A 21,020-nucleotide genomic window follows, 5' to 3' on the forward strand; every position below is an offset into this window, starting at 1 on the left:
CACTGCCTTTTTGAAACATTCATTTTCTATCTTTTTTTCTTTTTTTTTTTTTTTCTTTTTGCTTTTTAGGGCTGCACCCAAGGCATATGGAAGTTACAGAAGTTCCCAGGTTAGGGGTTGAATTGGAGCTACAGCTGTTGGGCTATCCCAAGAGCCACAGCAACACAGGATCCAAGCCACATGGGACCTACACCGCAGCTCACCACAACACCGGACCCTTAACTCACTGAGTGAGACCAGGGATCAAACCTGAGTCCTCAGGGATACTAGTCCGGTTCATTACCGCTGAGCCATGGGCGGGGCCGGGGTGGGGGGAGATCTCCTTTTCCTTTGACTTTTTTGAACCATGTATTTTTCTGCTTTACTGCTACTCTTCTGGTTGCCCCTTCTGAGTCTCCTTTTCTGGCTTCTCTTCTAATTCACTATCAATGTAGATCCTCAGTAGCTCTGAATGACCCTTTTCTTGTCTCACTGTGTACTCCATCAATTCTAGGATTCCTAAACCAATAGCTCCTGGCCAGGCTTGTCTTTCTGAGCTCCAGTTCCGTATATCTACTTGCAAATTTGGGAAAGCCTGCAGATACCACAAACAGAACATGTCCAAACAGAAGTCATCACTTTCCCCAACAAAGTTACTCTTCCTCCAGTGTTTCCAGTCTCTATAAGGAAATACCGTCTACCCAACTGCTCAAGCCACAAAACCAATAGTCTTGACTACTCACCCTCTCTTACACATACCTCCAGACACATCAATCGCTACCTGCCATGATTTCTACCTCTTAGATCCTCACTCTTAAATCTGTCCATTTCTTTTCATCTACTGCAGCCACTGTAGTCCAAGCCCTCATTATCTCTTGCCTGGATTTTTTTTTTTTTTCCGTCTTTTTGCCATTTCTTGGGCCACTCTCACAGCATATGGAGGTTCCCAGGCTAGGGATTGAATCGGAGCGGTAGCCACTGGCCACAGCCACAGCAATGCGGGACCCAAGCCGCATCTGCAACCTACACCACAGGTCACAGCAACGCCAGATCCTTAACCCACTGAGCAAGGCCAGGGATTGAACCCACAACCTCATGGTTCCTAGTCGGATTCGTTAACCACTGCGCCACGACAGGAACTCTTTGCCTGGACTTTTGCATCAGCCCCCACCTCTATCTGCTGCCCCTCTTCTATCCACTTTGGTCCTCCATGCTATGTTCTTGCTCAAACACAAATAAGACTGTACTTCCTCAATTTAAAGTTTTCCAGGGGGTTCCCGTGGTGGCTCAGCAGAAACGAATCTGACTAGGAACCACAAGGTTGCGAGTTCGATTCCTGGCCTTGCTCAGTGGGTTAAGGATCCAGCATTGCCAGTGAGCTGTGGTGTAGGTCGCAGTCGCTGCTCGGATATGGCATTGCTGTGGCTGTGGTGTAGGCCGCAGCTACAGCTCCAGTTTGGCCCCTAGCCTGGGAACCTCCATATGCCAAGGGTGAGGCCCTAAAAAGATGAAAGTCAAAATAATAATAATAATAACAATAAAGTTTTCTGAGAGTTCCCACTGTGGCTCAGGAGAAATGAATCCGACTAGTATCCATGAGAATGAGGGTTCAATCCCTGACCTCACCCAGTGGGTCGGGGATCCAGCATTGCCATGAGCTGTGGTGTAGGTCGCAGATGTGGCCTAGATCTCATGTAGCTGTGGCTGTGGTGTAGGCCAGCAGCTGTAACTCAATTTGAACCCTAGCCTGGGAACCTCCATATGTGGCCCTAAAAAAGCAAATAAAATAAAATAAAATTTAAAAGTTTTCCAATGATTTCCATACCCTTGAAGTATATTGCACAATCCTTAATATAGCTCATAAGACTTTGCCTGATCTGGACCGTGCTTATCTTTCACCTCGATCTCCTATCACTTCCCTTTCTTTTCTGTGGCCAGTCAACTGATCTGCTCTCAATCCCTTGAACCTACCAAGATTCTCTCACATTTGAGCCTTCACCCTTTCTACTCAAACAACTCTTCTCCATTCTATTCGTCTGGCTCTCACTCATCCTTCAAATCTCAGATTAAATAACCCTTCCTTGGGGCAGCCTGCCCTAACTCCACTGATTAAGTCAGCTCTCTCAGTTGTGTGTTTTCTTAACCTTCTGAACTTCTCCTTGGCAGCATTTGCCTGTGGTTGTTGCAGTCATTTAGGAGAGTATCTGTTTCATGTCTGTTTTCCCTACCAGCTCCATTATGATAGATTTTATTTACCGTTGCAGTTGAACCTGTACTTAGATGCTCACTAAGTATTTCTGGACTGGCTGACAATCAGGGAAGCCCAAGTTAGCACAGGCTAGAATTGCCTGGAGCTGTAACCCCCTCTCCCACCTCTGCCTTTGTTCCCTAAAGGGAAGTTATAAGGGCCAGGGGAAACGGAAGTACTCAATGATGTCGTGTACTGCCTAGTACAATATGAAAGAATATTCATCACGATTTTACTTATTAGAGTGAAAAATCAGAAAAAGCCAAGAGCCCCTAAATGTCCAACAATGTGGGGATGGCTTCATACACCATGCTAGTGGTTTAAAAATCATCATCTAATATATCTAATCCTTATTCTTCAAATAGAACCTGGCATAGGACCCCACTCTGTGAAATGCATTTAAATGGGGCTATTCTGGTTGAATGCAGGATGGGGCAGAAATTAATCTCCCCAGCTCTCCCTTTCCCTTTCCCTACCCCATTTTCCTATCCTCCTCCCCATGTCCTGAAGGCTTTCCAGTTCCTGGCCCGATTCTCTCTTTTAAAGCTGGAACATCATTTCTGTTTAGATTTCCATGTAACACTCCCAAATGCTTTGTTGTATTGTTGTCATTATGGCTCAAGTTGGTTTTCTGTTACTTGTAATTTTTTTTTGGTTTCTTTGTCTTTTTAGGGCCACACCCAAGGCATATGGAGGTTCCCAGGCTAGGGGTCAGATCAGAGCTGTAGCCACTAACCTATGCCACAGCCACAGCAATGTCAGATCCCAGCCTCGTCTGTGACCTACACCACAGCTCACGTCAACACCGGATCCTTAACCCACTGAGTGAGGCCAGGGATCGAACGTCATCCTCATGGAGGCTAGTCAGATTCGTTTCCACTGAGCCACGACGGGAACTCCTTGTAATTTTTAAAAACCAAAAACCCTTAAATAACAATACCGAAGCTTGTGATTCACCTGTGTATTAGAGAGAGAACCAGAGTCAAAAAACTGGTTTCAGGAGTTCCTGTCGTGGCGCAGTGGTTAACGAATCCGACTAGGAACCATGAGGTTGTGGGTTCGATCCCTGGCCTTGCTCAGTGGGTTAAGGATCCGGCGTTGCCGTGAGCTGTGGTGTAGGTCGAAGACGCGGCTCAGATCCTGCGTTGCTGTGGCTCTGGTGTAGGCCGGTGGCTACAGCTCCGATTAGACCCCTAGCCTGGGAATCTCCATATGCCGCGGGTGCGGCCCTATAAAGCAAAAAAAAAAAAGGAAAAAAAAACTGGTTTCAATTCTAAGTCCTAACTTCAGGTTAGTTAACTATATTCAACTCAGTTTTCTCATCTGCAAACAGGACTATACTTTTGTGAGTACTGAAAAAAAATAGTAATAGGATAGATATTTAGTAGGCTTTCAATGTGAAATAAATAAGATTAAAGTCTTTTTTTTTTAAGATTAAAGTCTTATTAGAAATCTTGTCTACCCCTTCCTACTTGAAGGAGTGGATGGATTACTGTACTCAGTGAAGCCAGTGTTAGCAAGGCTGCCATCTTGTGGTGATTTACTGACACACTGTCCAGTGTCAGCACATTTGAAGCAAGACTGCCAAGAATCTAGAGCTTACATAAAAGCATGGCAGGGGGTTCCCATTGTGGCTCAGCATGTTCAGAACCCAACTAATATCCATAAGGATCCAGGCCCAATCCCTGCCCTCACTCAGTGGGTTAAGGATCTGGTGTTGCTGAGAGCTGTGGTATAGGTCGAAGATGTGGCTCAGATCTAGGGTTGTTGTGGCTGTGGCATAGGCTGGCAGCTACAGCTCCAATTGGACCCCTAGCCTGGGAGCTTCCATATACTGCAGGTGTGGCCCTAAAGAAAAAAAAAAAAATACTTCAAAAACTATTATTATTTTTTAGTGACCACACCTGCAGCATATGGAAGTTTCTGGGCCAGGGATTGAATCTAAGCCGCATCTGCAACCTACGCCACAGCTGCAGCAATGCTGGCTCCTTTAACCCCCTGCTGGGGATCAAACTTGTGCCTCTGCAGTGACCGAAGCTGCTGCATATTCTCAACCCATTGCACACAGCAGGAACACGAAGACTTCAAAATTATTAACCAAAGCCAACTGACACCATAATTCTTATAATATCATTGGCCTGGGCCATTCAAATGCCACCTCTGCCTCTTAAATCAATGCTTCACCTTCCTTTTACATCTTATTATGATACACCACTGGTAAGGATTTTAGTAATTACGAGGCTACCTCGGGTCAAGGGTTATCACCACTTGCACCTACCACCAGGAATGGGTAGTCATTGGGGTCTGATCCTGAGACTCTGCTTTTTAGGGTCACTTCTATTACCAAATCTGTTAGACCTAATCTTCACCCCCACCCTTAAAGCAGAGTCCGAGAACAGGGCTCGCAAACAGGTAGTTCATTCTTAGAAGTGATCCCAAGGGACAGGCGTCAGAGACTGACAGGGAAGGGTAGAACAGGCAGACCAGAAAGCTGATCCATGGATGAGTGATCCAGAAGATCACTGCTCTGGGCACGTAGGGCTTGATTTCCTCAGAGATACTCTGCGGCAGTGTAGGATGTGACTCTCAACTGTCCAACCAAGGGAAGGAAGGTGTGTATTTATTCACCAGCTCCTGTCCTTCACTGATCAAGGGTTTCCTGACAGCTGGTTAACTCCCTTGCACCCTCTCAAGTTGGCATTTTCGGGCTGACCCACAAGTCAAAATGATTGTGGAATTTCTCACAGGCATCCCCTGAGGTGAGTTTCATGAGAGAAGCCCTGAGGCAGAAACTGAGATACTGGGTGAGAGCAGAAACCTTTGACTGTCAGGTCACACCAACACACACCTGGTTGCCATAGCAATAGCTAGAGTAGAAGGTACACCCCGAGGTACAAAAAGTGCCCAGTATATGGCCATAAGTAAGAGTAATATCTTACCAGATTGAAGTGCTTAGCCTATGCAGGACGTGCTACTAATTCTGAATAAGTAGACATGTGGTAGCATTTCACTCACAGCCAAAATAGATGGATTCCAGGAGAAAAGAGTAGATGTGGAGTGATCATTTTATTATGCCTAAATGATTGATTTTATTTTATTTTATTTTACTGTCTGTTTAGGGCTGTACCTGTGGCATGGAGATTCCCAGGCTAGGGATTGAATTGGAGCTGTAGCCACTAGCCCACACCACAGCCACAGCAACGCCAGATCCGAGGCTCATCTGCAAACTACACTACAGCTCACAGAAACGCTGGATCCTTAACCCACTGAGTGAGGCCAGGGATCAAACCTGTATCTTCATAAATACTAGTCAGATTCATTTACACTGGGCCACAATGGGAACTCCCTGATTACTATTAAATGTTTATCTTCATGTGTCTGTGAGTCTGACTATGGCTGTTCACAAGTTTTATTACCCAAGGGAGGAATGCCTCTGCCAGAGGACATGAAAACAGTCTCATTGGATTGAAAACTAAGGCTGCCATTTGCCAATTTGGGGCAAATTTATCATGCCAGTAGGTGAACAGACAAAAAAAAGTTAGGAGTTCCCATTGTAGCTCAGTAGAAATGAATCCGACTAGTATCTATGAGGATGCGGGTTCAAACCCTGGCCTCGCTCAGTGGGTTGCTGTGAGCTTGTGCTGTAAGTCGCAGACGTGGCTCGGATCCTGCGTTGCTGTGGCTGTGGCTGTGGTGTAGGCCAGCAGGTGTAGTTCCAATTCTACCCCTAGCCTGGGAACTTCCATATGCTGTGGGTAAGGCCCTAAAAAGACAGAAACGAACAAAACAAAAAACAACAACAACAAAAAACAAAAAAAGATCAATTCAGTCTGCTAGAGCCAGCTCATATAGGCTTACAGGCGTTGGTGGTGTACATTAGGTTACTATTGTTGCTATAACATATTACCACAGATTTACTGGATTTAAACAAAACAAATTTATTATCTTACATATCTGGAGATTAGAAATCTGAAATGAATCTTGCAGGTCTGAAACCAAGGTGTCAGCACAATTGTGTTCTGAGGCTCCAGGGGAAAATCTGTTTCTTGCCTTTTCCAGCTCTAGGCTACACACATTCCTTTGTCTTACTACTGGGACTTTGGCTTTCATTGCCACATCTCTTCTTCCTCCCTCTCTCTCTCTTTTTCTCTTTTTAGGGCCACATTCGTGGCATATGGAAGTTCCGGGGATAGGGGTGGAATCAGAGCTGCAGCTGCCGGCCTACGCTACAGCCACAGCAACGCCTGATCCGAGTCGCATCTGTGTCCTATGCAGCCGCAGCTTGTGGCAACACCGGATCCTTAACCCCTGAGCGAGGCCAGGAATCAAACCCACATCCTTACAGAGACTGTGTCGGGTTCTTAACCCATCTGAACCACGACGGGAACTCTTGCTTCTCTCTTTCTCTTATAAGGATCTATGTGATTGTATTTGGCCTACCCTGATGATCCAGGATAATCTCCCCGCATCAAGATCCTAATTTAATCACATCTTCAAAATCCCTTTTGCCACATAAGGTAGCATATTCACAGGTTCCAAAGATTTGGATGTGGACACCTTTGGAGGGCCACGAGTCCACACACCACAGTACATTTTTCTCCAGTAGTACAATATTTGTAGCTTAAAATTGGCTATGGTGGGAGTGTTTTCAATTCAGAAATTGGCAAGTGCTACAAATCAGGAGTTCCCATCATAGCTTAGCAGAAATGAATCTGACTAGTATCCATGAAGATGCAGGTTCGATCCCTGGCCTCACTTAGTGGGTTAAGGATCTGGCATTGCCATGAGCTGGGGTGTAGGTCGCAGATGAGGCTTGGATCTGGCGGTTGCTGTGGCTGCAGTGTAGGCCAGTGGCTACAGCTCTGATTCGACCCCTAGCCTGGGAACCTCTGTATGCCGCGGGGGGAACCCTAAAAAAGACAAAAAAAACAAAAAAGCTACAAATAGCTATTTTACCCCTGGAAGGCATATTATTAAAGTTTACCTGCATAGCTCTGACTATGATTGTTGATTGGGGTGAATGAGCCATTATTAAGACAAAAGAGAATTGTCACAATGCAACAGAGGGAGGGAGGATTGTGATATAATCCAGAGGATACCCGGCCACCTCCTAGTTCTGCCATGCCTAGTGCAAAAAATTGTGGGAATATTATTATATAGGCAGGAACACCCAGGTCCTCAACCTTTCAAGAAAAATGGTTTGCGTGATCTATAGAAAATCAGTGATAGCCCCAACTAGAAGCTATGTGATTAAGTTCCAGTCAATGCAGTGGAAGTGACATATGCCACTTCTGGACCAGAGTCTTTAAGACAGCAGCATGCTTCCTCCATGTCCTCTTTCTTTTCCCATTACTATGACCCTGATGAACCTAGGTGTTGGTTGACAACAAAGAGTATACAGAATGGGTAGTAGATATGTGACGTCAAAACTACCAACTAAGGCCTTGTGATCAGTTACAGAAAGGTTTCTTGTCAAGTTAGCTCAATAGTTACTTAGTTTTTTTCTCCCCACCCTCCAATATATATCGGGTGTGATATGTTATAGTGGTTGAATTTCAAATTCCATCCATAGGCTGAAGAACATTGAGGAAGGGTCCCTATGGAACTGGAGGAAAATGGACATTATTCTGAGATCCTGGACTCGAGAGAGGGATGAAGTAACTGATGGGTACTTGAGTTGATTCCTTTTTGGGGGTTGGGGGAATGAGTGTAGTGATGACAATTTAGGTTATAAAAGAGAGCATTGTTTTAGTTAGGAGTTTGGTTTAGCTTCTTTCTTTTTTTGTCTTTTGTCTTTTTCAGGCTGCACTCACGGCATATGGTTCCCAGGCTAGGGGTCAAATCAGAGCTGGAGCCGCTGGCCTGCACTGCAGCCACAGCAACGCGGGATCTGAGCCACGTCTGCAACCTACACCACAGCTCACGGCCATGCTGAACCCTTAACCCACTGAGCCAGCCCAGGGATCAAACCTGAGTCCTCATGGATGCTAGTCGAGTTTGTTAACCACTGAGCCATGATGGGAGCCCCTGGTTTCATTTTTTGAAGTGTAAGTATAGAAAGAAGGATATGTGTCTCAGTATCAGCATCCCCGCCATATATTTGGGCAAAATCCCAAAACAAAGAGAGAGTGCACTTTATACTGTCAAAGCGGAGGAGCTCACTGTCACTTTCTTAGTGTAGCTGACAAGCCAACTCCATTCTCTTTTGTTAGGGTTCTCTGAGATAAGTGAGTTGGGGAAAGGAGAAAAGCCAATAAAGGGTTCATACATGAATGGATCTCTACTGTGGGCATGGAGTTCAATCCCTCTGGGGACTCTTGAAAATGCTGCTTAAACTCTTACCTTGAAAGTTTCCCTTCAGAGGGACAAGGAAGCTGTTCCCGGACCAGGGATAAAATCCAAGCCACAGCTGTGACCCATGCTACAGTTCCAACATACCAGATCCTTAACCCACTGCTCCAGGCCAGGTTCTGAACCAGCAACTCCACAGAGACAAGCTGGGTCACTAACCCACTGTACCATGGCATGAACTCCCAAAGCCAGATCTTTATCACTGTATTTATTTTACTGCCAATATCTTTTTTGCCAACTTGTAAGTTTTGGACCTGAGAAATTAACTCAGGTTGCAACCTGGAGCTCTCTCCTAGGAGCAGGGAAAAGATAAGCTCACGTAGATTGTTGTCTGTCATCAGCCCCTTCTGGCAGGGGGATACAGGATCTGCTCAAATGTAGACAGGCTCCGGGCCAGGCAGCATGATGCAGGCACATCTCTGAGCCAGGATGGGAAACACTCCAGATGAACCACCAGACTTCTGTGTCTGAAACTCTGAGAAGGAAGAATCTTGCATGGCACCCTCAAAGACAAAACGATTCTGCAGGTTTAGAATGTGCCGAAATCCAGGCAAAATAAGAAAGTGGCAATATATGTAAAGAAGGGGTGTGTGTGAGAATTAACTCTCTATTAGCAATTCTTGTTTGAAAAATGACTATCTGGAGTTCCCGTCGTGGCTCAGTGGTTAACGAATCCGACTAGGAACCATGAGGCTTCGGGTTCGATCCCTGGCCTTGCTCAGTGGGTTGTCGATCCGGCGTTGCCGTGAGCTGTGGTGCAGGTAGCAGACGCGGCTCGGATCCCATGTCGCTGTGCCTCTGATGTAGGCCGGCAGCTACAGCTCCGATTCGACCCCTAGCCTGGGAATCTCCATATGCCGAGGGAGCGGCTCAAGAAAAGACAAAAAGACAAAAACAAACAAAACAAAAACAAAAACAAACAAACAAAAAATCCAAAGATTTAAAAAAAAAAAAAGAAAGAAAAATGACTATCTGAACTTTTTCTCCCTTCTTTTTCCCAGGCTGGATTTTGATGGTCGGAAACTCAAAACCCCAAAACCCTGGTCCAGTCTTCCTCCCACCCACCATTTGCCCATTTCCACATCTCAGAGCCACCTTGGCCTCTCGAACCCTTTTCATTTAGTCACAATTTCCCATAAATATCAATTGAGTATCAATTTTGTGCCAGAGAGGCAAGAACTCTAAACTCAAGGTACTTAGAAAATATTAAAAAATAATTGCAGGAGTTCCCGTCGTAGTGCAGTGGTTAACGAATCCGACTAGGAACCATGAGGTTGCAGGTTCGATTCCTGGCCTTGCTCAGTGGGTTAATGATCCGGCATTGCCGTGAGCTGTGGTGTAGGTCACAGATGTGGCTCGGATCCTGCGTTGCTCTGGCTCTGGCATAGGCTGGCAGCTACAGCTCCGATTAGACCCCTAGCCTGGGAACCTCCATATGCCGCGGGAGCGGCCCTAGAAAAGGCAAAAAAAAAAAAAAAACAAAACAAACAAACAAAAAAAAAGATGGTAAAAAAAAATTGCACAAATAATTTTTAATTAAGATTATGAAACCTGCCAAGAAGGAAAAATAATATTCAACAGGAGATCTAGTCTGAAGGCTTGTGTTCAAATCACCCCTTTTCCATCTGTCTCCCTCCTGTCATCCTCCTCCTCATTATCCCCTTTCTAAGAATGGTATCTCCTGCATTAACCCCTTCATTGCATCACCAGAGCACAGCCTTGATTCAGACCTCACTATATCTTTGTTTTTCTAAAAGGTCTCCCTGCCTCTTTTTTTACTGACTCAAGCCCATGCCCTATACCGCAGCTAGAGCTGTATTTCTAAAATATAACTCCCTGGTGGCTCAGTGGGTTAAGGATCTGGCATTGTCACTGCGTTGGCTCAGGTCAATGCTGTGGCATGGGTTTGACCCTGGCCCTGGAATTTCCTCATGCCTCCTGCATGGCCAAATTAAATAAATAAATTAAATGTGATTTGACCAGCTCCTTCTTGCTTTCACATTAGGGTTTTACCTCTCCTGCCTTGCTTGGCCTCTTTTTTTCACCCTTATCCCCCTTTCCTCTGCTGCAGGAACCTCTCACCTCATCCAGGCACAGATTCCCATCTCCACTACTGTTTGCTCATGTTTGCTCTACAAAGTTCTATCCATCCATCTCAACCCAGGAAATGGCTGTTCTGAACTCAAGGGTCTCACTGAACACGGGCTTGATGAGAGCCCACCGTGGATGAGGCACTGAGTGCCGGGCACTGAGCAAGGTCAGAGGGGAGGAAAAAAACTAGAAGCCAAAAGTCAGCACATCTTCTGATGATGACCTCCCCAGATTGCAATACCTGTTTCCACAATAGATTATAATAAGTTCCATGAGGGCAGTGACAGGATCTGACTTGTCCACTGCTGTACCACTAGATGGGCCTGGTACAAAGTAACATGGTGCTTAGTACAGAAGAACTCGGGTTTTTTCCAGTGTATAAATAAATGAATAAAGGAGTTTGTGTTGTGGCTCGGCAGTAAAGAAACTGACTAGTATGCATGAGGACACTGGTTCGATACTTGGCCTTGCTCAGTGGCTTAGGGATCCAGCATTGCCGTGAGCTGTGGTGTAGATCACAGACATGATTTGGATCTCACGTTGCTGTGGCTGTGGTGTAGACCGGCAGCTACAGCTGATCTGACCCCTAAGCTGGGAAATTCCATATGCCACAGTTTTGTCCATAAAAAGAAAAAAAAAAGAATAAATAAATTCCCTCCCAGTGGAGTTATAAGTGCATGTGTTCAGGTCCCTTAAAAGTTTAGAAGTTTCGGTGCTATGACATGTGTGCACTCTTTATAAAGAATCACTTTATTAAATGGTTTCACACGCATTATTGTTTGTTTCTCATTATAATCCCATTAATTATCACCAATTTATTTATTTATTTATTTATTTATTTTGCTTTTTAGGGCTGCACCTGTGGCATATGGAGGTTCCCAGGCTAGGGGTTGAATTAGAGCTGTAACCACCAGCCTACACCACAGCCACAGCAATGGGAGATCTGAGCCGAGTCTGCGACTTAGACCACAGCTCAAGGCAATGCCAGATCCTTAACCCGCTGAGTCCCGCTGAGTGAGGCCAGGGATTGAACCCACGACCTCATGGTTCCTAGTCGGATTCCTTTCCGCTGCACCACGATGGAAACTGCCCCAATTTATAGATGGGGAAATTTTCTTCCTTCTCTCTCTTTTTTTTTTCTTTTTTGCTATTTCTTTGGGCCGCTCCTGCGGCATATGGAGGTTCCCAGGCTAGGGGTCCAATCGGAGCTGTAGCTGCCAGCCTACGCCGGAGCCACAGCAACGCGGGATCCGAGCCTCTGCAACCTACACCACAGCTCACAGCAACGCCGGATCGTTAACCCACTGAGCAAGTGCAGGGATCGAACCCGAAACCTTCATGGTTCCTAGTCGGATTCGTTAACCACTGCGCCACGACGGGAACTCCCTTTCTCTTCCTTCCCTTTTCAGTTTCCTTCTTTTTCTCCCCTTCCTCTACATTGCACGTATAGTCTAGGTATTTCTCGTCTCTAACCCAAAAAAAGATTTGGAAGGACTAAATGTAGAGCTGATTGCAATGACGGCCAGGAGGCTATTTGCCCTGGGCTTCACATATATGAAGCACCAAATAGAACTTTTTCGTATTATGGCTGAGTAGAGTTTCTGTGCAGGTGAGTGTGTGTGTGAGAGAGAGTGATGTTTTTGTTAAATCTAAATATTTTTAAAATGCTACAGTTTGTATACCACATTTTGTCATATGGTCACTTGCTTTTAAACATCCTGGGAGTCATTACATTTAGAAGAGGCCCAGGTTCAGAAAAGTCAGGTAACTGGACCAAAGTCTGCCCCCTATTAAGGTGCCAAAGCCAGGACTGGAACTCAGAATGTCTCTCTACCCAAATGCATGACTGCCTCCAAATTGCTGCAGACGATTCCAGAATGGTCTAGCATAAGGTTTAAGCTCCGGGATTTAGTCAGATAGATATGTTCCCTTCAAAATTCTGACAGTTACTTTGTGAACTTGGCAAGTAATTCAACTCCATTTAAAAATTAGAAGCCATAATGGTACCTACCACAGAGAGTTCCTATTAGAATTAAATGAAAATGCACAAGCATTCAGCATAGCCCTGGCATATAGTCAGCGCGCAGTAAATGGTAACTGTTATTACAAGAACTGTATTTATTGAATGAGTGACTCTATATAACGCCTGCATTCAATTTGAGGATTGGAACTGACAGAGGCGTTCAGCTGAACGGGTGGAACCTGTAGCACTTGCCAATTTTTTTCTGGAAATAAATCTTTGTGGGAGGATAATCACTGGTTGGAAAGTGTGAGCCTTGAGGGAACAAAGCTCTGATCTCCAGGCCTGAGGGGCACGGAAGCGAAGTCTTCCCTGCGTGCAGCGGCCGCAGTGCGGAACGTCCCCCCGACTGAGCGGCATCCGACTAGGGCAGGATCTCTTCTAATTTCGCTCATCTTAATCTTGCGGACCACACCCTTCGCACCGAGAAGTAGGACTCCCAAACCGCGGGGCGGAGGCTGCTGCGCGGCACCAGACCTGACCATCTATGGTCACAGAGCGCACCGAACAAACAGGAAGTGGGGCAAGCTTCCACCTTCCCAGCCGAGGGCAGAAAGAGCAGGGCGGCGGCGGCACGCCCAGAAACCCCGGGCTGGGCCAGAGCGCCCTCGCAGACCCCCTCCCCACACCCAGCCCCCGGAGGTCCTCCAGGCACAACGTCCAGATCAATGGCCTCCTCACGTCACAAACGGGGAAATCGAGGTCTGCACGCCCAGAGGGAGGCGGGGTTTAGCTTTCATCCCCACGGAGAATGGACGGCCACCCAGAATAGCCGCCCTCAGAGAATCGTCCCCTCTAGTCCCTAGACCCCTTTCGGAATACTGCGAAAAGGGCCCGGCCTTTGCCATTGAAGCCAAACTGATGGGAGAATTAGCCACTCATTAGTCCTCCTTCTCCGGGGGTGGAGTTTAGCCAGTAATTTCGGTCCTTCATTGGCCCTGGCGCTTCCGGCTTCTACGGTTGATAGAGGGGCGTGGCTTAGCCTTAAGTACGCCGGCCTGCCCCTCCCTCAATGGGGCGGGGCTTTTTTCCTGCCTAGAGGGGATTCTCTCTCTTAGGCGTGGCGGATAGGGGGCGGAGTCACGAACGGGGCGGCCAGACATCCTCCCCGTCCCTCCTCTGGCCAGGCGTTTCAGCCGGCCGTTCATTTCCGGTGGGGGTGCCGCGCCCAGTGAGGGCCCGGAAGTGGGTCGCGCGAAGATTGCTGGGCGGTTCTTGCCGGAAGTGGAGAGCGGCTGATCGCAGTCCCGAGGTGAGGAACTCTGAGGTGAGTGTGCGCGTCCATGTAGGGACTGGGGTCCCCTCCGAGGCCCACTGGCCCCTGGCTTTGTTAATGGTTTTTCTGGCCTAGGCGCGTGCGGTGAGCCCTCCTGAGGGGCTCCGCGGCGAGGCCCTCAGGCCGACCTGGAGCCTGGGCGCGGTCTCTTGAGGTGAGGCCGGGGTGACCAACTGAGCTAGGCTCTCCTGGGGAGGCCCCCTCCGCTGGACCTCGCAGTTCTGACCATCAGCTTCAGCGGAGGCCTGGTTTCTGAGGTGCTCGTCCTGACTGAAAGGAACCTCTGAGATCTTTTTAGTCTTCCTTATCCCTGGTCTTGCCCCATTGCTCGGATGGGTAAATCGATCCCCGGAGAGACGGGCTGGTCTAAGATCTTACAGCGAGTGAGGGAAACAATCGGAATCTAGACCATAGTTTTTTAGATTATCAGCCTCAGATCCTTCCCGCGTTCATTTCCCAGGACCTTCTCTCTCTACCTTGGAGTGGTCTTCCAGGAGGTGTCGTCTCGTGGGCTATTGCAGGTTAAAGGTTCTCCGATGCGTGCAGCCTGTTTGGATTGCCTGGGGAATTGTTTTTTTTTTTTTTTTTTTTTTAAGAGAGGGCAGATCTTTGTATTTGTAATCAGATAACCTCCCCTTTCTCCTAGTCTATAGCGCTTATTCAAAAAAGCCCAGTTAACTCTGTCAAAGGTGTTGCATACTTCTGGACTTGAAACCATTTGGCTCGTGTTTGGTCTGGCCCCACTGCTAAGCATCGGTAGCCATAGGTGCTTGATTTACCTTTGAGCCTCGTTTTTCTCATCCTTTAAGTGGGGATCTCTGTACCTCAGGGGATGAAATTCAGTGCAACAAATTGTGTTTATTCCGTGTCAGGCACTCTGCCACGTGCAGAGAATGCAGAAACAAAACAAGGTAGACCCTGCCATCATGGAGCTGACAGTGTTTGCAGAGATTTTAACAAGTAACTATAAATACGATGAGTGTTAGGAAAGAAGAACAGGGTGCTTTAGAAGTATGCCACAGGGGCGCAGGAAAATCCCTTCTGCAGAAGCAGAGTTTAAGATGAATTTTGAACAATGAAGAGTTCTATGAAAAGAGAGTGAGAAACTTAAGGCAGAGGTTAGTATCAGAATGGTGTCGGTTGAAGCTCTTTATAGGGATCCCTGTCCAAGTAAAAACCAGGGACAGCCCAGCACTTTCATCATTCACCAGTCATTTATTGAGCCCTTAATAGGTGTGAAACACATATTAAATGGGGGACTTGGCGCTGGTGGCTAAGAATTCAGACGTTCTCATGGAGTGGAGGAGGGGGCAGACAAATCAGAGGTGACTTTCAGTGTCATGGTGCACTGTGTGAGCGCAAGGCTCACACAGAGGAAGAATACTTGAGCCAGGTTTCCAGCTTTGGGGAGGAAGTTGGAATTATTTAGCCATATAGTGAATTTATTTAGGATTTATTCAGATTTATTTAGCCATATAGTGAATCTGGAGAGTCCAAATGCAAGGACATGAAGATCCGGACGTGCGGAAAACCATGACAGGAATTCCAGTAATGTTTGGAGAAACCGAGGAAGTGGTAGTGGTGGGATCATATATGAAGACCCTTGTAAACCATGCTAAGGAATTTGGAGCTCACCCTGAAAGCTGTGGGGAGGCTTAGAAGGCTCTATGGAGGCAAATATGTGGTTAGATTGATGTTTTAGTTCAGCCTGTCAAGTGGGAAGGAACATAATGGGGACGTAGACCAGTGTTTTGGAAGCTTGAACATGACTTGAACCAAGACAATGAGAATGGGAAAGAGAGGAGGGATCAGATTTGAGCAGTATTAAAGTGATGGAATCCATAGAGTTGGAGGCTGATTGTTTATGGGAATGAAAAAAAAATTGGAATAGTCTAGAACAATTATCTGTTTTTCTGGTTTAGAGAACTGGGTAGTACCATTCATCAAGATAGGAGAGAGGAGGGTTAAGTGGGAGAGGTGACATGAAAAGAAAATGAATTTTGGACATACTTAGTTTGAAGAGTTTACAGCACGTTTAAGAAAAGATATCTAATAAGGTATCCCAACTAGAAGAAACCACAAGAACAACGATGTAGAGGCAGGAGAGGATTTATACTGTTCATGGAAGTAACGGAGCGTGGAGTTTATAGGAGAAGATAAGGCTGAAAAAAAAAAAATAGATGCTGCCAGATTGTGAAAGGCTTTTGATGACTTGTTTGATGCATTTGGATTTTATTCTGTAGTTAACTGTTCGCTACTTGTTTTAGTTGCTGTGGTCTAGTATAAAGAAATTTCTGCAGAAATTTCCCACCTTTTTCTTCCCCAGAAATACTTCATCCATCAGATGGACATAACTTATGTTTTGGAGGAGTTTAAATAAAAGTACTTTGTCAAGACGTTCCTGTTGTGGCTCAACAATAATGAACCCAACTAGAATCCATGAGGATGCAGGTTCAATCCCTGGCCCTGCACAGTGGGTTAAGGATCTGGCATTGTTGTGAGCTGCCATGTAGGTCAAAGATGTGGCTGGGATCTGGTGTGGCTGTGGCTGTGGCGGAGGCTGGCAGCTGCAGCTCCGATTTCCAATTGGACCCCTAGCCTGAGGACTTCCATATGCCTCGGGTTTGGCCCTAAAAAGCCAAAAAAAAAAAAAAAAAAAAAAGTACTCTGTCAAATATAACCTACCTTGAAAACCAAAAGTAGTGGTATTGTTAAGATGCAGTGTATTTTTGCTTTGAGGAGGTTAGCTGCTTAGTTTATAAGAATGTTTCATTTCCAACCTCAACAATGACCTTTTTTCCCCACTCCTTTTCTTGCTCATACATAACATTTGTTTATTTGCAGTTATTTTTTTTAATCAGGGACTAAGCCTTTAAAAAGCGACTTCCTCCTTTCAGTTTTCTGTGAAGCATGGTGAATCAAAGATTCATTTTACTTAAGCAAACGCTATGTCATTGGAAGTTGAACCCTCTGGTTTGAAATTTAATCCTGAGATTTGAAATTTGAGGATGCTCAAGCTATATATCTTAGCCAATCCTAATGATTATTTATTCCCGTGACTTATCATCAATTTCTTTCTTTATTTTCTACTGAGCTGGCTTTCTTACCTGTACTTTAGCTTCTCTACCACAACTAGACTGATATTTTGAAAAGAACCATTTCATTTTGGTTAACCCTTCACTGGCTTCATTTTCCCAAAGAATCAAGTCTAAACTCTGTTGTCCAATTTAAAAGTTCTCCACAGTCAGACTCTTATCTTAGTTTTGGGTGGTAAAGATTGACATTCTAATTTAGAAAGCCCTAAACTATTACATTAGTATTTTATTTGTCCCTCTCGAACTTACCTTTTGCTCGTTATTACATTGGAACAGGGTTTTTCAACCTCGGCATAATTGGCATTCTGGGCCAGATACTTCTTCATTTTGTGGGGTTGTCCTATACATTGTAAGATTTCAGGAATATCCCTAGCCCCTACTCATTATTTGCCAGTGGTACTCCCTCAGTTGTGACAACCAAAAATGTCTTCAGACCTTGCCAAATGTGTCCTGGAGGACAAAACTGCCTTATTGAGCACAGTGCATTAGGAAGTATCATGTCTGTGATTGTGTAGTATCTTATCTCTCCAGCTCAATTCTGTGAGGGCAAGCTCCATGGCAATAGTTAGTTAACACAGTGTATGATACATGATAAGCACTGGGCACCCTGCAATGAATGAACCATGGGTTTCATTGAGGCATCAAGAATTGTTGTTCAGGAGTTCCCGCCGTGGCGCAGTGGTTAACGAATCCGACTAGGAACCATGAGGTTGCGGGTTCGGTCCCTGCCCTTGCTCAGTGGGTTAACGATCCGGCATTGCCGTGAGCTGTGGTGTAGGTTGCAGACGCGGCTCGGATCCCGCGTTGCTGTGGCTCTGGCGTAGGCCGGTGGCTACAGCTCCGATTAGACCCCTAGCCTGGGAACCTCCATATGCCGCTGGAGCGGCCCAAGAAATAGCAACAACAACAAAAGACAAAAGACAAAAAAAAAAAAGAATTATTGTTCATAATGTTAGTGTTAGTTGACAGCACAAGTCAGCAGATTTATATTTCCCCTGTATTGGAGATCTATAAACTCCTGTTTTGTTTACCTGCATTTAGACAGCTTGGTTTAGTGGACATGGATTACCATTTATTTTATTTTATTTATTTATTTTTTTTTGTCTTTTTGCTATTTCTTGGGCTGCTCCCTCGGCATGTGGAGCTCACCACAGCTCACGGCAATGCCGGATCGTTAACCCACTGAGCAAGGGCAGGGACCGAACCCACAACCTCATGGTTCCTAGTCGGATTTGTTAACCACTGCGCCACGATGGGAACTCCTTATCATTTATTTTAAATAGCATATATATATGATGTTGGTAGTCAACGTTTATTTTGACTGGTAAAACTGTTACACAGTTGGCTCTTTAAGAGGAGTTTGAACTGAGTGGGTCCACTTAATACGGGCAGATAAGGAGTGTTGACTGCACTGAGGCCGGTGCACATATCCCCCCCCCCCATTGTTCAAGGGTTAACTATAGTTTCATCATCTTTAATGAATGCAGCTATAGTATTCATCATGAACTTACTTCTTCTTGATATACCATCATGTAAACCTAATAAAAACTATCAGAGCTCTAAAAATATTTCTCAGCTACAATGCAGCTTCGTTTGCCTTGTGTTACCAGACCTTTTGTGTCAAATTTTTCCATTTGACTGGAAAATAGTTATAGTTGAAATGTTTAATGGTAAGAGTAAGCTTGCTTGCTTGCTTTTTTTTTTTGTCTTTTTGTCTTTTTGCCTTTTCCTAGGGCCGCTCCCGCGGCATATGGAGGTTCCCAGGCTAGAGGTCTAATCAGAGCTGTAGCTGCCAGCCTACGTCAGAGCCATAGCAATGCAGGATCCGGCCTACGTCAGAGCCACAGCAACGCAGGATCCGAGCCACATCTGCGACCTACACCACAGCTCATCAGCAATGCCAGATCCTTAACCCACTGAGCAAGACCAGGAATTGAACCTGCAACCTCATGGCTCTTAGTCGGATTCGTTAACCACTGAACCACAACGGAAATCCTGAGCTTGCTTTTTTTGTTTTTTGTTTTGTTTTGTTTTTTCTTCCTCCAGAGGTCATTAAAATTCCTATACTTAAGTTAATTATAGACTTACAGTCACAGATCTTTTCATATCCCTAGCTGTAACTGAATCATGGCTAGGGACAAGTGGCATCCTTGAATCTGTCTTTATGCATGAGAATGGGAAATGCTGTTCTGTTTAAAGCAGCTACCAGTTAAAATCAGCCAATGCAGTTTTTCCTTATACAGTGTAAAAGCTACCTGCTAAATGTTCTTATGCTGTTAGTCTTCGTAATATTCCTTGAATGTAAGCAAGAGGGGAACCTATGACCACACAAAGTTATCTATTTGCCCTAGAGCATTGAAGCAGCTAGTTCCCAAGTCTGACTTCAGCTTGTACACTATTACTAGCTTTACTCACTCCTGGAGTTTCAGATAGAGGACCATGTTTATGGAGGAAACAGGAGACAAGTGCTGATAGTGGGTTGGATTCTCTCCCCCCCTCCCAGAAGATAAGCCTTTCTTTCTTTCTCTTTTAGTCAAAACCTCAGGTAGCGGTGACTCAGGCACTAAATGTCCTTGGTTTCATCAGCGAAACCAGACACTTGGGGAAGAACAGTGGCTCCTGATTTGGGTTAGATTTAGATGGCATCTTTACTGGGGCAAAGTGGTGTCTGTTCTTTGGTTTCTGGGTTAAATCAGCCAACTTGTACGAATCCCATTAGCATGTCTAGGTCTTACTTTGTAACATGTTAGAGCCTATGATGAAACATTTCTATATTGTTAGGAATAGAATTAACTAATGCCTTAGAGTTTAGTGTTGCCTTAGAGTTTTGGGATGGGGAGATATCCAAGTGGAACTGTTTTATTTGTTTTATTATAAAGAAATTACATAACTACTGTGTTTTTTAAAAGTTTAGAAAACAGGGAAATTGTCCAAAACTCCATCTCTCAAATGTGACTAAATATTGTGAATTTTGTGTTCCTTTCAAATCTGTTTTCACATTGCACTTAGATATTCCCCTATTGTTAGAAGTCGGTGCTAATGTTGCAGTGAACATCTTCATGCCTATCACTTTCCTGCGTTAGGATTACTTTCTCAGGATAACATCTCAGGAACAGAATTATAAAGTAAAGGCCAACAGGAGCGTTTTGAAGCAGATCAGTTAGGTTACCACAGTGTACAGGGTGACTTGTGTAGTTGTTTTTCTTTTCAACTTTATTTAAGGGCATGACTTGGAGGAACAGCTATCAAAGTAGAAAACATTTTAAGCATAGCATTTTCCTACAAGTAGAAATTCATTCCACTGCCTTAATTGCCTGGTGAGATGAGGCAAGAACTGCAGGAGTAACCTGGTTCCATTTACTTCTGAATGACAGGCAGAAGGAATTGGGTTGTTTGAATTGTTAGAGTGATGAAAGTATGAAGCAGCTTTGGCAGGAATCACTGACCATTTCTGATTTTTCTTTCAAATCACAAAAGAAATTGCTGGAGAATCAAGCTTACGGTTTCTTTTTGCTTTGCATGATATCCCTTCAAAAACCTATCCATTCTCATGACTTTCTGACATTTCTTGCTGATGACTTGTGAACATTGATCTCCAGCTTTGATCCTTCCCCGAGCTTTATTTCTAACTAATTACTGGACATTTCCACTTGGAGTCTTCATCTTCTATTCAAACTATGTATCCAAAATTGAACTCATCTTCTTACCTTAACTAGAACGTGCCAGAAACCTGTTTTTGCCTATAGTGTCATCATTCTCTTACGCCCCTGGATTTGCAACTCTAGAGTCGTCTTTGACTCCCATCTCTGAATGCTACTGTACTCAGTAGTCAGTACCACACAGTTAATACTTGTTCTCTGTTTAATGCTCACTTGTTCTATGTGACCTCCAAGGGCAGAACCAAGATCAGTGGGTGGAAATTGCAGGGAGACTGATTTTGCCTCCATATAAGGAAGAACT

At 45.1% G+C, this 21,020-nt stretch overlaps 1 protein-coding gene across 15 annotated transcripts in view; it reads left to right on the forward strand.

Moving 5' to 3' along the window:
- Positions 13,167–21,020, forward strand: part of CAP1 (adenylate cyclase associated protein 1) — a 29,092-nt gene continuing 21,238 nt past the window's right edge. For 7 of the 15 annotated variants that reach the window (XM_003127824.6, XM_021095996.1, XM_021096003.1 and 4 more), the window contains exon 1: positions 13,167–13,956. The gene's annotated coding sequence lies outside the window, so the exon portion shown is untranslated. The remainder of the gene's footprint in view (positions 13,957–21,020) is intronic. The other 8 variants (XM_021095997.1, XM_021096005.1, XM_021096001.1 and 5 more) reach the window with 2 other exon arrangements.

The sequence above is a fragment of the Sus scrofa genome, chromosome 6 (assembly GCF_000003025.6).
Source record: "Sus scrofa isolate TJ Tabasco breed Duroc chromosome 6, Sscrofa11.1, whole genome shotgun sequence".
In the NCBI taxonomy this organism is placed as follows: Eukaryota; Metazoa; Chordata; class Mammalia; order Artiodactyla; family Suidae; genus Sus; species Sus scrofa.